At 42.4% G+C, this 16013-nt stretch overlaps 1 long non-coding RNA gene across 11 annotated transcripts in view; it reads left to right on the forward strand.

The window, feature by feature from the left end:
- The window catches only part of LOC103349704 (uncharacterized), a 451983-nt gene that overhangs the window by 143118 nt on the left and 292852 nt on the right, over nucleotides 1-16013 (forward strand). Inside the window, exon 3 of one of the 11 annotated variants that reach the window (XR_011388772.1) lies at nucleotides 9023-9071. The exons of the other annotated variants lie outside the window; for them this stretch is intronic. This is a non-coding gene — a long non-coding RNA (uncharacterized lncRNA). The remainder of the gene's footprint in view (nucleotides 1-9022; nucleotides 9072-16013) is intronic. 11 annotated transcript variants of the gene reach the window in all.

A 16013-nucleotide genomic window follows, 5' to 3' on the forward strand; every position in this document is an offset into this window, starting at 1 on the left:
TGGAGCAAGAGGAGGAATCCAGGAGGGTGAGTGGCTGGGCTGTGGTTTCTGGTTTGGGCCATGGTTTCATTTAGCTGTCATACCTGTTGGCAGAGATTCGTGCATCTATCTTTCTAGCTATCGGCAAAGCATGCTCCTCATAATGAGAATTAGAAAGGCATTTATATACAAGGGTGCTTCAAAGCATTTATGAAAAAAATAGAATTAAAAGAGAAATATATTTTGTTGCAAAAAATTTGAAATCCATGCATTGTTTGTAATTTTTTCATAGCATGCATTTTCTGTAAATATTTGGAAGACTCCTCATATGGGGGTACTTGTTTATGTGGCCAGCACTGTCCCCCTGTATGGAACTGTCTGTAGAAATATATACATGGGCTTGTATGTCTCACTATTTTTAAGTAAATTATACTCCCAGAATGTACAAGCCTCCTTTGAGATATGCTGGCTTTGATTATTGAAGACAGAATGACTTAAAGAATTGAATAAAGGGAATGAAGTTACATATCTCTTTGCTGAGTAAGCTTAATTGGGATGTACTATAGGAAACCCATTAACCTTTTGACTTATGAGGCTACTTTTAATTCTTTTTTTCATGGAAAATGGAATTAGAATATTAGAAATCCATGTGTAATTTTTTTATAATATGCATTTTTCTTATGGACTTTAAAAAGTTATTAATTTTTGTTTGAAAGGCAGAGAGAGTCTCCCTTTCTGAGGGTTTTCTCCCAAATGGCTGTAATAACCAGGGCTGGGCCAGGCCAAAGTCAGGAGTCTGGAACTTTATCTGGATCTCCCATGTGAGTGGCAAGGGACCCAGGTACTTGAGCCATCACCTGCTGCCTCCCAGGGTATATGTTAACATGAAGCTTGATCAGAGGCAGATGTGGGACTCAAATGCTGTCATTCTGATAACATGCCTCTTTGGCTGGTCTGTCCAGCCTCATGACCACGAATGTGTATGAAACAGTAATTGTAGGAATGGGTTTCCCAGTTTGTATTCCAGGCTCTTGCTTCTGCATGAGATAAAAATTCAAAGCAGAGGCATATGTAATGTACAGTATAACAGCAGGATTTATTTAAAGTGAGAGAGTGAGCATACATTCAGGCATGAATGTGGGCAACCCATGAGGAGAGATGCTTGCCAAGAGCAGGCCAGAGGGAGAGAGTGCAAGTGAGCAAACTTCCCACAAGGAGAGCTTGAGAGAAGGCCAAAGGGGGAGCTCCCAGGTCTCATGATCCTCTTTGGGTGGTAGGGCGTGGTGCCCTAACTGAATATATAAATGGGATGATGTTTGGGTGGGGTTGAAGTGCACATGCGGTCTTCTGGGGTTTTCATGGCAGCTCCACATGAAGCCACGCTTACACGTGCTCATCACTTTTCATTGTGTAGGAGACTCAGCTGCATCATGGGAAAGTGGGCGTACTGGAGGGGCATGCAAGGGAGTGGAGTGAAGATGCAGAGCTAGAAACAGAAATTATGGAAAAATCTTCAGCTCATTTTCCTTTAACTCCCTTCCTATTCTGGATCCCATATCATGTTGATACAGTAAGGAAGATTATACTGGAAATAGCTGCCAGTCTACAGAATCAAGGCAGTCAATAGAAATTGCATCTACAAGATCTATTGACCATCAAGATCCTGTACCAATTAGCTTTTGCTTGCCTTTGCATTTTCTTTTTCGAAAAGAGTACACGTAACTCTTCTTTGGCCTTTGAAATTCAGATCTTGAACTTGGGGCATCTTCAATCAGGAGATTCTAGTTTTGCTATCTAGTAGTCCATTCTTGTGCAGTTCTTTCCTTTTTCACAAATAGTACATAAATTTGCAGAAAAAATAGATGAATGTCTTTGTTTAACCATTAACATCTGTGTGTCCAAACCCATAGCTTCTTTCTGTTCTCTTTTTCTCTTTTCCATTATGAGAAGTGGCACTATTAAGTTTTTCCTTATGACGACTCTTCATACTTCTGTCCTTATAATTTCTCAAGTTGGCCAAGTGCTTTATAAAATATGTTTCATGGTCCGCACTGAAAGCCTTCAGTGTGATGTCTCTGATTTTAGCCCCTCACTATGGCTTTCACTGTAGGTTTCACTTTTATAGTTTAAAATCGCAAAGTTCTGGGCTCTGGGGGACTGACCTCATAGAGGAGAGCCAACATATTTGAAAGTGTCTTTGCAGTGCCAGCCCTGGCTAATGTGTCAGCATTTCCGTCATCATCATTCCCCACATTTGAGGCTTTCTAACTAGACTGTTAAAAGTTTCACCACAAACTGAAGCTTGGTATGCAAGAGTTGAGCCTGAAGCAAACTTTTTTGTTTAAACAAAAATGTAGTTTCTCTACAAAACCACTAATAAAGATGCAAAACTAGTGATTATTATTGTTACAGTGCTCAAACTGCTTAGTTTACCTAATACTGCTGGGACATTAGACTGTAATATAAAGCAATCACTCTAGGAGCTTGGGAAAAAGAGTACGGATGTGAGTGCTATTTAATTTTGAAGGGTGTCTGAGCATTAGAAAACATTTTCTTCTCAATTTTAGGATAATTTTCAAGGCTTGTTTATCTAAATGTCCTGTGGGGAAACAAAAATGTTTGGGCGCATGATAATGAACTTGATAGAAATATGCAAATGCTTAGGACCTCAAGCGTGTCCCTTTTCTCCAGCCTTGGAGCAAGAGAAACGATTTGCATATCGACTAGGGTGCAGTGTGACACAGGATTTGCAGTGGAGTTGCTGTCCTGACTTCATATTGTGTCGTCACATCCACGGAAAGTTCATCCCGAGGGACCACTGTAGGGAGAGCAGATATCTAGAGGTTTTCTCTCTTCTTCACCCCTTGTGACAACGATGATGGATTTCTGTGGCTACATCCCCATTCTCTGCTTCCTGCCTCCCTTGTAACTTAGTGGGAAGCATATGCAGGATGCTAATTGGAGTGAAGCATAGAATCTATGACCCTTAAATATAAGGAGCCTGATTCACCTATGGATGATCCCATGACTCCACCCTCTTCAGCTCTCCATGCTTAAACCACTAAATTACTCAGGCCGTGGGTTAATGGAATGAAAGCTACAAGTAACCTTTTAAGGGCCAAGACTGTCAGTCTTGTCCTGTGTCTACTACATAGTCTAAATGTGTTCATTCCATTCTCTTTCCTCTCGACCTTGTTTTGATTTTTATCATCTTATTCTCTTCATCCTTCTGTTTTCTTTACTTCCCTCTTACTCTAAATAATTCAGACTTGGGAACTACTTGGACAGATCCTGCTGAGGACAAAGTGACTAACTCGATTTTCACATATTAAGGTCCTTCAGAAAGTTTGTGGGAAAATGGTACTGAAAGATAAATTTATTTGGGTGCAAAAAAAAATTCGAAACCCATGTCTTTGTGGGGGTCTTCAGGGAGTGCCTGGAAAATGCATATTATAAATAACTATGCATAGATTTCAGCTTTTTTGCACCAAAAATTATTTTTAATCCTATCTTTCTCATGAACTTTTTGAAGTACCCTCTTATGTGTTATAAAATTTGAGTAGCTAGACTTCATATTTATAGATATTGAAGTGAAATATACAGACTGAGCATCCCTGGTTCCAAAACCCTAAATCCAAAATGTTTCAAAATGCAAAACTTTGGGAATGCCAACTTGATACAACAAATGGGAAATTCCACACCATGAAACTTTGATTCATGCACAAGACTGAGAAATACTCCATGAGATTACCTTCGGGCTCTGTGTATTGGATGAATAGTGTTTCATTCCCAAAGGGTATCATTATGTATATGCAAATATTCCAAAATTCAGCAAAATCCCCAATCAGAAATACATCTGGCCCAAGCATTTTGGATAAGGGATACTTAATGAGAGACATGTGTATCATTTAAATGTGTGTGTATATTATATGTGTGTATGTATTTGTCATCTGAGTACAGTTATCTCTATACCTAAATAACAGGGGTTTTGCTGTTTTAGGTTGTAGGATTACAAAAAAAAGTGTCGTGAATTAGGAAAAGGTATTCTTTCTAGCTCCAGTAGTTGGGAAAGCAAGTGAGGGCTAGCTGTGTCCTCGCTCACCACCTTGGTACAGTGTGATTGTGTAGGGCACATCTTGCAGCCCTTGGTGGTAGCCCTAAGGCTGTCACTGATTAGCATTAATCATTTTTCCAGTGTGACTTAAAATGTGACCCTGATTTTAAGAAAAGTGTCACAAATACTCCAGGGATAACAAAATATCATGAATATGGCACAATTTTTTTTTTTTTTTTAGTTTTATATTTGAAGATGTATCCAAATTTTCAAGCCAATGGTCTGAGGACTTGTTTTTTGCAGATGTCTGGCTGCTTGTATGGCAGTGTGATGATTTGTAGGCAAAGCCGGGCTTTGGTTATTTCCAAGTGACTTGTGGCTATTTCCTCTGCCCGATGTGATGATTTGCAAGCATAGATGCTGTTTTGCACCAAACAGTTCAGTCGTATGAAAGCCATCCCTGGATCCCTTACATTCCTAAAGCGTGATAGAGGCTTATTGAGGTAACATACCCGGATCAATAAGCACCTTAGTAATTGTTTTGTATTTTAGGAAGGTTATATTCTAATCTCCTCTTCAAATCCAGATAAAGTGTGCTAAATTTCATTAGATGAATAATAAGGTCTAAAGAACCAAGTAAGCAGAGAAGGCAGGACAACTTTAGGATGATGAACTTAGGGACCCCTGTATATATGTTAAGACATGGACGTATTTAGGGGCCAAGGTTATGATACAGTGGGTTAAGCTGGAGCCGCCACCTGCAATGTCAGGATCCCATGTGAGTGCTGATTTGTGTCCAGCTCCCTGATAATGCACCTGGGAAAGCAGCAGCAGATGGCCCGAGTGCTTGGCTGTCTGCCACCCACATGGGAGATCTAGATGGAGTTCCAGACTCCAGGCTTTAGCCTGGTCTATCCCTGGCTGTTTTGGTCATTTGTGGAGTGAACCAACAGATGGAAGATTCTCTCTCTTTCTCTCTGTCTCTAACTTTCTGCCTTGCAAAAAAATCTTGGACAAAAATTGGAAAAATGGGCATATTTAGCTACCTTCACTATGTCTGACCATTTTCTGAACTTTTTTAAACCAATTTATTGAAGAATGATTGTTCAAAAACACTATACATATTTAATATGTGAGGTACAGCTGGATGAATTTGGTAGTTAACTGTCTACCTATGAAACCATCATGTCAAGGCAAAATCTTCTCTATCGCTTGCAAAAAGTTTCTTCTGATACATTTATTTATCTTAACACAGAGCAGGGCAGATTGGCTGAGTGAGAAAGGGTGCGAGCAGACATATGCACGAACTCCCATCTTTTGGCCCACTCCTCAAATGTTTATAATGATGACAGAAGGCACTGGGGAAAGCCCTAAGGTAGGAAATCAATCCATATCTCCCACAGGGGTGGCAGGGAAGCAACTACTCAAAGCTATCACTTGCTACCTCCCAGGGTTTTTATTTCCAGGAAGCTGGGGTCAGGAAGCAGAGGCAGGTACAGAACCCAGATACTGTGATACGGGGTGCTGCCATACTAACCAGCTTAACTTCTAAGCCAAATACTCCTCTCTTTTGATGAATCTTCATATTATTTTTGTCTATTTTAAGAGTATTTAATATGAGCTCTATCTTCTTAATAAAATCTTAATTGTACAGTGTTGCTAAATTTTGACCCTAATTTTGTCCAGAATTTATTCATCTTGTATAACAAAACTGTGCTGTTTAAGCAACCCCTTTCCATTTTTCTCTCTTCCTAGCTACTATCTTGGTAACAACTGTTGTATTCTCTGGTTCTACGTGTTGAATCACATTCAGTCTTTGGTATCCCAGGGGATTTGGTCCCAGTATACCTGTGGAACCAAAATCTGGGAATGATCAGGCTTCCTCATATAGAATGGGGTAGTGTTTGGTTATAACCTATGTCCGTCATTTTATGTATTTTTTTTAAAGAGGTTTATTTTCTTTTTACAAATCTCATTTAATACATTTGAGAGGCAGAGAGGGAGAGGTAGAGATCTCTCATCCACTGGCTTACTCAGTAAGTACCCAAAACAGTAGGGGCTGAGCCAGGCCAGAGCCAGGCCAGAGCCAGGAGCTCAGAATTCAATCCTGATCTCCCATGTCAATGGAGGGACTCAAGTACTTGAGCCATCACTGATGTCTGCCAAGTTAGGCATCAGCAGAAAGCTGGAATTGGAAGTGGAGCTTGGGCTGAAGTCCAGATTCTCTGATATGGAATGGCATCTTGGCCACTGCACCAAACGCTCACCCCTTCCTGTGTACTTAAACCATCCCTGGATTACTTACAATACCTAACACAATGTAATTGCTACCTGAGTAGCTTTATGTTGTATTGTTTAGGAAATAAAAACAAAAATTGCAGTATAGATACAACTTTTTTTTTCCTGAATATTTTCAGCCAGTAGTTGATTGACTCTCTGGCTGTGAATCCCCTGGATATTGAGGGCCAACTGTATCTTCAGTTCTTCGTAATGACGGGAGCCTGCTGTGTTTGTCCTCCTGTGTCTACTTCCTTCATGTAGCATAATGTCCTCCAGGGCAGGATCGCCTTTGTCAAGGCTGAACGATATTCCATTCGTCCTCACTTGTTTCTGTCTTTCTCCTGTGTGGGGGAAAATGCTGATATATCCATGTTCGCCTTTGATCTTGACTGCCATGATGTAAACATTCTCTGCTGATAGACTGTTAACTCGGGACGTAAGAGAGACTATATAAATATGAATCTACTTAGTAGGAAACCTTATTTTTACATGGAAACAAATCATACTGAGTAAATGCAAACCACTTGGGTCAAATGTTCGCAGGAGTGGACTTTGAGGTCATTATAAACCATCTTGAAGGGTATTGTTTCAGAATGAAAAGTTAACTCAAGCTCAGTATCTTTTCCCTTTGAAAATGATAGGGTAGTTCCTCAGCTCTGTGATTCACTTCCTGTTTTGGGGGACAGGATGTTGAGTAAATGGTAAGACCCATACATGTCTCCTCTATTAGCTTTGCTAATGGCTCAAGCTTCCGTTGTTTATCCAAAGAACAAGGATGGAGTTGCTTCTTGTCAAACTAGAGGAAACGTCTAGAAACAGCAGTGCTTGAGTGGTATGCCTTCTGCTTAATTTTTACTCATTTATGTGAGAGGTAAGGGGAGGTGCACATCGCTTTCATCTGCTGGTTCACTCTCCAAATGCCCACACTGGCTGGGACTAGGTTTCCCACTTGGTGGCAGGAACCCAAAGACTTTAGGCGTCACCTGCTACATCCCAGTGTCTGTATTAGCAGGAAGCCAAAATTGAGCTCTCAAACACAGGCATTCTGATATGGGCTATGGGTGTCCTAACTGTTGTCTTTCTTAGCCATTAGGCTAACTACTGCCACTCCTTTAGTGGTGTTTTTACTCATTTTTTTTCTGTTCTGTGACCTTGATTTTACTGTTCTTGTAATTTTTGCCATTAGTTTGTCTTGTTTGTGGGTAATGGCCAGCAACAACGGGGCTTTACTTATATGTGTGCCCACCAAAATTGCATGGCATCCAAAGTGAATCTTTCAAATGGGATTTTAAAGTCATCTTTCCTAAAAATTTCAAGCCTTTCTTCATTTCTGTCCTATACTTCAGTTGCATAATGAATGGTACTCATGTTTGATGTGGCCATTGCTTTGTACCAAAGTGAACTGTTTTCTGACGCTGGGGACTTGAGGTTTTACAGAAAGTGATGAACAGGAAAGATAACTGTTCTCCGTGGTATTCTTCTTATATTTTAGGAACACTCCTTCCATATTCATTTGTTCCTTCCCTAAATATTCCCTCATGAATTCTAGAAGCAGGTGTGGTACTTGCATTCCTCATAATGGATTACCTCAGAACATAGAAGAATGAATGAAAAGATAAAAACCTAGTGAGATGAGGAAGAGTAAAAAGGTATTGGAGAAAACGGCTCACATATCAACTGATTGGTATTGAAGAAAGAGAATTAAGAAGAAATAAAGATGGCAAAGGAAGCAAATACCGTGATACACGAACAATACCAATGAGGGCTTTTTGTACTTTTCCAAAGCAATAGAGTTTTACCCCCGATTTCCCTGAGTGTCCTGGGCCCAGCCACTAGGAAATATTCTGATATCCCTAAGACTTATGACACAGGAGTTGTATAGCCAGCCTCAGGGGTCAGAATCGGAGTCCAAATTTTACATGCCTTTGCTGACTTTTGTGAGTGTATTATGAGTATGTATGTAGCTTTAGATATCCTAGGAAAGATAAACAGCAGCCCCATCTCTGAAGAACTAGTAAAAGGGATCAAGATCAGGAGCATGAGACACAGAGTAAGAGGGCTTGATTTTGGTCAGTAAAATACAAAGAGGTTTCAAAAAGTTCATGGAGAAATGGAATTAAAAGCTATGTTTATTTTGGTACAAAACAGTTTTTAAATCTGTGAATAGTTTTTTCTCATTGTATGAATTTTTTGTGAGCTTTCCTGAAGTCCACTTGTGTGCATGGATTTAAATTTTTTTCTCTACCAAAATCACTTTCTTTGAATTCTGTGTTCCATGAACGTTTTGAAGCACACTTGTACATCATTTTGATTCATGGTATTTTATTCCGTGGATCTCACACCTGGCCCCATCTGGTCACATCATTGCCCACTCATGATGTCAATGGGCCAATCAAGGACTTGGGTTGCCTACCAGCACTTGTACCCTGAGCTCTGGCTAATTCTGTCACCACCACCAGCTGGCTGTGGATAACTTATTTGTGACAATTAAGAAAAAAAGTCTATGATTGGCTGCTTCCTGTTGCCAGTCGACCACTGTCTGCAGTTGTTAGTTGGTTTGTACTGAGGGAATATAAAATACAAAATTATTCTAAACTAAATTTAATTAGAGAAGGAAATTTGGAGCCAACCTCCCACCCTCATATAATGCAACTACAACCAAATGTAAATGACTTTTGGATGATGCCAATTTGTTTTCCCTTCTGCCAGATTCCATGGAACACCAAGATGAGAGAGCAATCGCCAGGCCTTCTAATAGGTGGGTTTTGGAAAGGGTTCTGCTTGCACCAGGAAAGGCACTGGGAAGAATGCCCTTTAAAAACGTTTGCCTACATATTTATTTTTGGATTTATGATATCAGCATACTGCATTTTAATTTGTTCCTTTTTGTTGAGTGCTCAGATTTTCATGTCTGGCTTTTTATTTTGTCTTTGATATGAATTTTTATAACTTTCAAAATGACAACACCCATTGCTTAGCATATGGGACAAAAGGAACGCTTCCCCACCCCCACCCCCGCCCTCACTCTTGTGCTTTTGAAAAATATGGCGTCTCAGAAAGAAACAATCATCCTTCCCCTCCGTCTTCTGCTTAGCCCCACATGACCTAAGGATTTAGAGGTCTGAGGTCAGATTCCTTTCTTCTTTGCTTCACACACAACTGTCTCTTTCTTGCATGGTGATCCTTGTGATTTGTATGGGGTCTCTGCAGGTGGAAGAATTAGTATATGGGTTGTTTAGAATATCTAAGCTGCAAGATGAGACAAGGGGAGTCTTTATGCTTTGGCTGGGTGAGTGCCTGTGATAGACGTTAGATAGTTGTAATTACGTCGTCTCCAACTAGTGAGGACCCCAATTCCTCTTCCTCCTTTGAGTCTACTTAGCAGTTTGCCTTTGAACCAAGTTAACTATGCAAAGAGACAAGCTGTAGTCTTACTTATGTATGACTTTCTGAAAGGGAAGGGTAGCTCACAGAGGCAAGCCAAAGTAAGCCCGTGACATTGAGTCTGCTCTGAGCAAATCAGTAAGTTTCTTCGCTTTGTGCTTTGTTGAATCTGTAGGAAAGGAGCCTCAACTCGAGGTAGTCACTCTGGCTGTGGGCCAGAATGCCAATTCCTGTCATCGTCGCTGCATGGCCAAGCATCTTCATCACATGTTATAATCCTGGCTTTTGAGCCTGATCCAATGATCCAGAGACAACATCAGATGGCTGAGGGTGTGGAAAAGGAAGAAGGCCGTCTTCACGGGAGTGGGGAGGAGCAGGAGTCCAGCCATTGTCAAGGGCGGGGATTTTCTGGGGTGGTGCAAGCCATGTCCTCTGTGCCATCTAGAATCTGAAAGGCAGCATCAGTTTGCGCTCATGAGCTCGTTGGTTTTAGACTGAAAACACACGTGGGGCCTTGCTGCTGCTCTGGCCCCCACGTCTCCCAGCTGCTCGGTAGTGAGACCAGCCCTGGCAACGCAGTCGCCAACAGAAACGAGAAGGTTTTGTTCCCACTGCCTGATGCTGTCTTCAGAACTGCTTTAGAGGTTGAGGATATTGTGGGTGTAGATAATAATGAAAAAGGGGCCAGGGAGGGGAAAAAGCGATTGCATCCTTCTTTTTTTTTTTTTTTTTTTTTTTGAGCGCAGAGAGCCCTGACCTGCCATTCACATTGTGCCTGGCTCTCTGGGGTTTGCGCTGGACGCCTGGGCTTTGGCTGGGAAGGACAGTTGGCAAGCTCCAAGGCGCTTCGCAGGAAGCAGTGACACAGGGTCCCAGCCACTCTCCCCTGCCTTCCACTTATTGTTTCAGGATTGTCAGAAAACAGGCTGGGGATAAGGAGGAAGAGCCACTGGGAGGGCTTTGGCTGTGTGTTTTTTTTTTTTTTTTTCCTCCAGTTTGGCTGCTGAATGAAAGCAGGCACTTTATTTAGAAGTGAGTAGGGAGGGAACTGCATCTTAGGGTTCACACCCTTCTGGTGCTTATCCATAAATATGGAATGGTGTTAGAACACCAGACACCAGAGAGCTTTCTGATTGGCTGTTGGTGATGTCATCTTGTCATTAATACTGTGCTCAGAAAATAAACTGATCTGCCTGTTTTCTTTCTTTTTTCCTATTTTTTTTTAAAGTTGAGATGTTTGAAATCCATTTTGTCATCTAAAAGGGGGCACTTCAGTTAGGACATCTTGAAGGAATGATTATATTTCTCTCGTGCTCAGTCTCATGGCCTTCACATGAGCTCCGCAGTAATCACCCACCAGGATCCAGCCTGTCTTGTCTTATTGCTTAAAAGTAAGGCAGACGCTTTTCAGCGTCCGGGCCCCACTGGTTGACATTTAGCCACATTAGGTGCTAATGCAGTGGATGGGACTTCCTTCCTGTCAGCCTGGCATGCTTGGAGCCAAGGCTGGCACTTGTGGGGCTGAGAGAGATGTGGCCAGGGAGTGAAAAGCGCTTTCTCCATGAATTTCCTCATCCGGACTGTGTTTCTCTGCCTGTGTGTGATAGTGGTGCCGGCACATCTAAACCAGCCTACTTTGGCACTCATCTGACCCGTCAACCTTGGGATGGACACACTTGTGGTGTGTCCTGGTGGTGGAGGATGAATTTTGGGGGGAGGGGGAGGGGAGTATGAGAGTTGAAAGCACGCTCACTGAGCAGGAGTGGCATTTTCGGGAGGAAAGCCACTGCCTGGCAACTCTCTGACCCCTGCATTGATTTCTCAAGGTCTTGGAGTTCTGGGAAGGTTCTGCAGTCCTCTGATCCAAGGAGGAATATTGTGATTCCAGTAACCACTGGGAAACGTTTTGTGTAGGTACAACTCTGTGTGTTTTCTTCACGTTAATACAGAACTCTGCTTTCTGAGAAAGAAACGATGCTTTATCATTGGGAAGCTTGGCTGACATAACCTTATTCTTTATTGTACTCTAACCATAACCACGTGCTCCCTTGTATGCCTTGCACTCTTCGTGTTTTCATGATACAAATTTTCTGTAAACCTCTTGAAGACTCTACATACAAATGTTGTTTAACACCCTGTTTTCCTGGACACACATCCAACACCTCCAAGCTGTTTCTTAAGTGAAAATGCCGCTCTGAGTTGTTTCTATCACTGGTGAAATGGCTGTCCAAGGTTATTTTACGCATGCTGTGGACATATCATTTGGATTAGCAAACTGTCTGGGAAGCAGGTGCAGCTGATTTCTGCTATGCAACTGTATCTCCTGTTACAGGGAGTGCTGCATTCCTTTTCAAGTTTCCCCTCCTGGTATTTTTTTTTTTTCAAGGCTGGAAACCATAGATTCAGCAGCCTTTTGGGGTCAAAGGGAAAAGGCAGAGACAATGGTGCCATTCATCCCTTGGAGCTCTAAGGAGACCTAGAGGTAGTCTGTTTTCTAGGGTAGAACTCTTTTCTCTGACAGGCTTTAATTATCTGTGAGCTGAAACAAGAAGTGATATCAACATGTGAGAGCATTTCAGGAACAGGTTTTTGAAGGCGATGAATCACTCAAGTCCTTGTCTTGCCCGGGCCTTTTGCGAGGGGCCCAGCTCCCTCCATTTGGAGGCCACTTGATCACGTGACAGCTGTTTGCAGACCGCAGGAAAGAAACAATCATTCACTAGCAGGAAACCTAATCCTGGGCAGGTGCAGTTTGGAGTGAGGACTCAGAGCCTGAAGGTCAGAATGGTTGCAAAGACCTAAGCTTTTGCAGATGGTCTGAGTGGGAGGAGCCAGGTTCAATAACCCTTCTGGCATCGCAGCCCCCAGACCCATCCTTCCTTGGGGAGCGAGCTACCGCTGCTGCAGATGCTGCTGAACTTTTGAACCCACGAACAACGCAGTATTTAGGGTGTTTGTTGTTTGTAGGTTTCAGATAAAGCAGTAGCAGACTTTTAAGGAAACAGTAGACATCCATTTTCCTTTTCCTCCTGTGATGTTAAGGATCTAATTAGAAGTCAGGGTTTTAGCAGCTTCCTCCCTATGTGCTTTGAGTTCCTTTTTTCTAAAAGACGCTTGTGGATGTGAACAAAAGCCGGATGTCACACCAGGACTTCTGAACCGTGCTCTGTGTCAGATATGTCTGGAGCTGATAGGCCACGCTTTCCTTAGCGCAGACCCCATGAGATCCTGTTGGGTATTACGACCCCTGCTTTCCTTGTCCCCACTGTGTTTCCAATGCTCTGCAAGCTGTCTCTCTGCCATTTTATTTCATCTCCGTTACTAATGGCACTCTTCTTTGTATATTGCTTAGAACTAACTGAGATTCCAGGTGCAAAAGGTGGTTACACACAAGGCCTCGGGTGCTTGGAAAACCACACCAGTAGCTTCATGAGACATGATCAGAAGACACCCCTTTTTGGGGAAGAAAAACCCCAAAACTAAAAAAAAAATGATCAAATAGATAACTTTGTAGGGATAAGAATCCAGCATTTTCTCAGTTGCAGTCTCCTTTATTGGGGGAAAAATAAACTGGTGATTTCTGGGGTGGGGGGGGAAGTGGAGTATAGAATATATGCTAAGCAAAGCCACTTCTGTGAATAGTACCCTCATTTCTGTGGCTTGGAGACATGGAACTAAGAAATCCACAATTACACCATATAGATGAGCCCTTGTTCTATATTTAGTATGTAATCTCCACACTCAGGGCTACATATGGGCCATGTACACCCACTTAGGAGCTAAAAATGTAAGTTACCGCCCACAATGTCCTGAATTGGAATCATAGATAATTGCTGTCTGGTCTCAAAATCTTACTTTGAGGAAAGAGATTCAAGATCAAGTTGTTAGTTGGCAATCTTTTTTATGAAGCCAAGTATCATTTAGCCCCTGGAAGAAGCTAACTGAATCCTAGTTGTTGAACAAATAATAAAATAAAATAAATGAAGGAAAAAATGGCATTCCTGAAGGAATCCATAAGTGGTCTTGTTAATCAGGAAGTAACTTGCTGTGTCCAGAAACTCTAGACCCTTCTCAGAAGTTAGCACTCATCATGAAATGGGTGTGGAATATCTAGAAGTGGAAACTGATGGGCTGGATTACTAGAACTCATGAAAATAAAAAGTATGGTAACTCCAGTGGTTTCTCCCACTGACTGATCAGCACAGTGATTTTGTGAGCTCTAGGGAAAGAAAATAAACAAACACAGACAACACCGAGTCTCTGACGTAAACTTCTAAATCTCTCGTGCATGGTCAGAGGACTGATGCTTGTCCGTAGGTCAGGAAGGTTGGGGATGAGGATGTGACTCAGGGAGTGCATCAACCAAGGAGGTGGCAGGACCCTGCCAGCCTGTAGCAAGGGACTTACACCATTTGGGGGGATTTATTTTTAAATTGATCACACATTTTAAAAAAGATTTATTTGTTTGAAAGGCAGAATTAAGGAGGGGGGTAGAGAGAGGCAACAGAGAGATCTTCCATCTATTAGTTTACTCTCCCAGATGGCTGCAACAGCTGGGGCTGGGCCCCATGCAAAGCCAGGAGCCAGGAGCTTCATCTGTCCTCCCACATCAGTACAGGTTTCTTAAACACAGCAGATTGCATTGCACATTGTGATAAAAATGTGCACAACAAACCCGTCTTTGCTGATGAGCTCACAGACATCACTGTCTTGGGAACAATGACCATACCAGTGCATTGTTCAGTGTGTTGTGGACCTGTAAACACAGTGACTGTTGGGAACTGGAGGGGGTATGACTGACAGCTGGCTTTTCCAGGAGGAGCAAAACCCTAGGGGACATTGGGAGGTTGCAGAGGTGGAATGAGTGTGTGCAGAGACTGGGATGGTGGACAGTGTGGCAATGGGAAAACACAAGAAAGCAGAGGGAGACTAAAAGTGAGATCCGTGCTCACCACCAAATGCCTGTGGTTACTACACTAAGGCATCTGGATGTCATGTTATCACCCACACTCTTCTTCCCCCTAGAAGCACAAGATGTGATGCTTTTTGGATGCTAACATTGACCACCCTGGGCTGTAAGGAGGTTGGGGTAGGCTCCCCTCACTCAGAGGTGCTGTACCCAGGGAGCAATGTGGGGGTTTGTGTCCAACAGAAGCTAAGCCTACTGAAGGTGGGCAGCTTCACTTGCAAAGTTTATTCACATCTTCTGCTGCATAGAGTCGATGCTATCCCTAGTATTTGGTTAATTAAAAGATTTTTAACATATACCTCATTCATTAAGTAGAATAATCAGTTTCTCTGAGAATGCTCATGCACCTTATTTTTCTCCTTTTAATAAGAACAAAAATAAATGGGATAAAAAATAATTGAGCACACTCTTAATTTTTTCCCTCTTGAAAATTCTCTCTTTTTTTATGTCTACATATCTCGCGTCCTCTCTCGATATCAGCCTCTTCTGATCACATCAAAGTTAGAGCTTGTGGAACCAAGTGGGGTTAGCACTAGCCAGGTTCCCTCCACACAGCTTCCAAAATGGAGGTTAATGGATTTTAAATGTTTGTGATCTCTGCCCACTCCATCCTTAGCTCCACAAGGCTAAGATAGAAAGTGGCACATATCCATGTACTGGGGGTGCTGTTTTTGAGAGCCATCTCTGTGCTTGTTTTTACTACTGGTTTGTTTGCATTTCTGCAGGATATTCATGAGATAGAAAAGGGATCCCCCCCCCCCCCCTTTAAGGATGCCAGATTCAGATGGGAAGTAATGATCTTGATGAATTCTAACACTTGTCAGTTGGAAAATGTTCTGGGAAAAGAAAGAGGAACAATGGATTTCTTTTTTTTTAAAAGATTTATTTACTTATTTATTTGACAGAGTTACAGGGAGAGAGAGAGAGAGAGAGAGAGAGAGAGAGAAAGGTCTTCCTTCCGTTGGTTCACCCCCCCCAAATGGGTGCTACAGCCAGAGCACTGCGCCAATATGAAGCCAGGAGCCAGGTGCTTATTCTGGTCTCCCATGTGGTGCAGGGCCCAAGCACTTGGCCCATCCTCCACTGCCCTTCCAGGCCACAGCAGAGAGCTGGACTGGAAGAGGAGCAGCCGGGACCAGAACCCGGTGCCCATATGGGATGCCGGCACCGCAGGCGGAGGATTAGCCAAGTGAGCCATGGTGCTGGGCCCGAAACAATGGATTTCTTTATGCGCTACCATTCAGTGATTCCAAGTTATAGATGGTTCTTTCTTACCATACTTTTGAAATCAAGGATTAGAACTTAATAATAGACAACCTTTCAGCATGAAACATTATCAAGCTTCAG

Source organism: Oryctolagus cuniculus, chromosome 5 (assembly GCF_964237555.1).
Source record: "Oryctolagus cuniculus chromosome 5, mOryCun1.1, whole genome shotgun sequence".
In the NCBI taxonomy this organism is placed as follows: Eukaryota; Metazoa; Chordata; class Mammalia; order Lagomorpha; family Leporidae; genus Oryctolagus; species Oryctolagus cuniculus.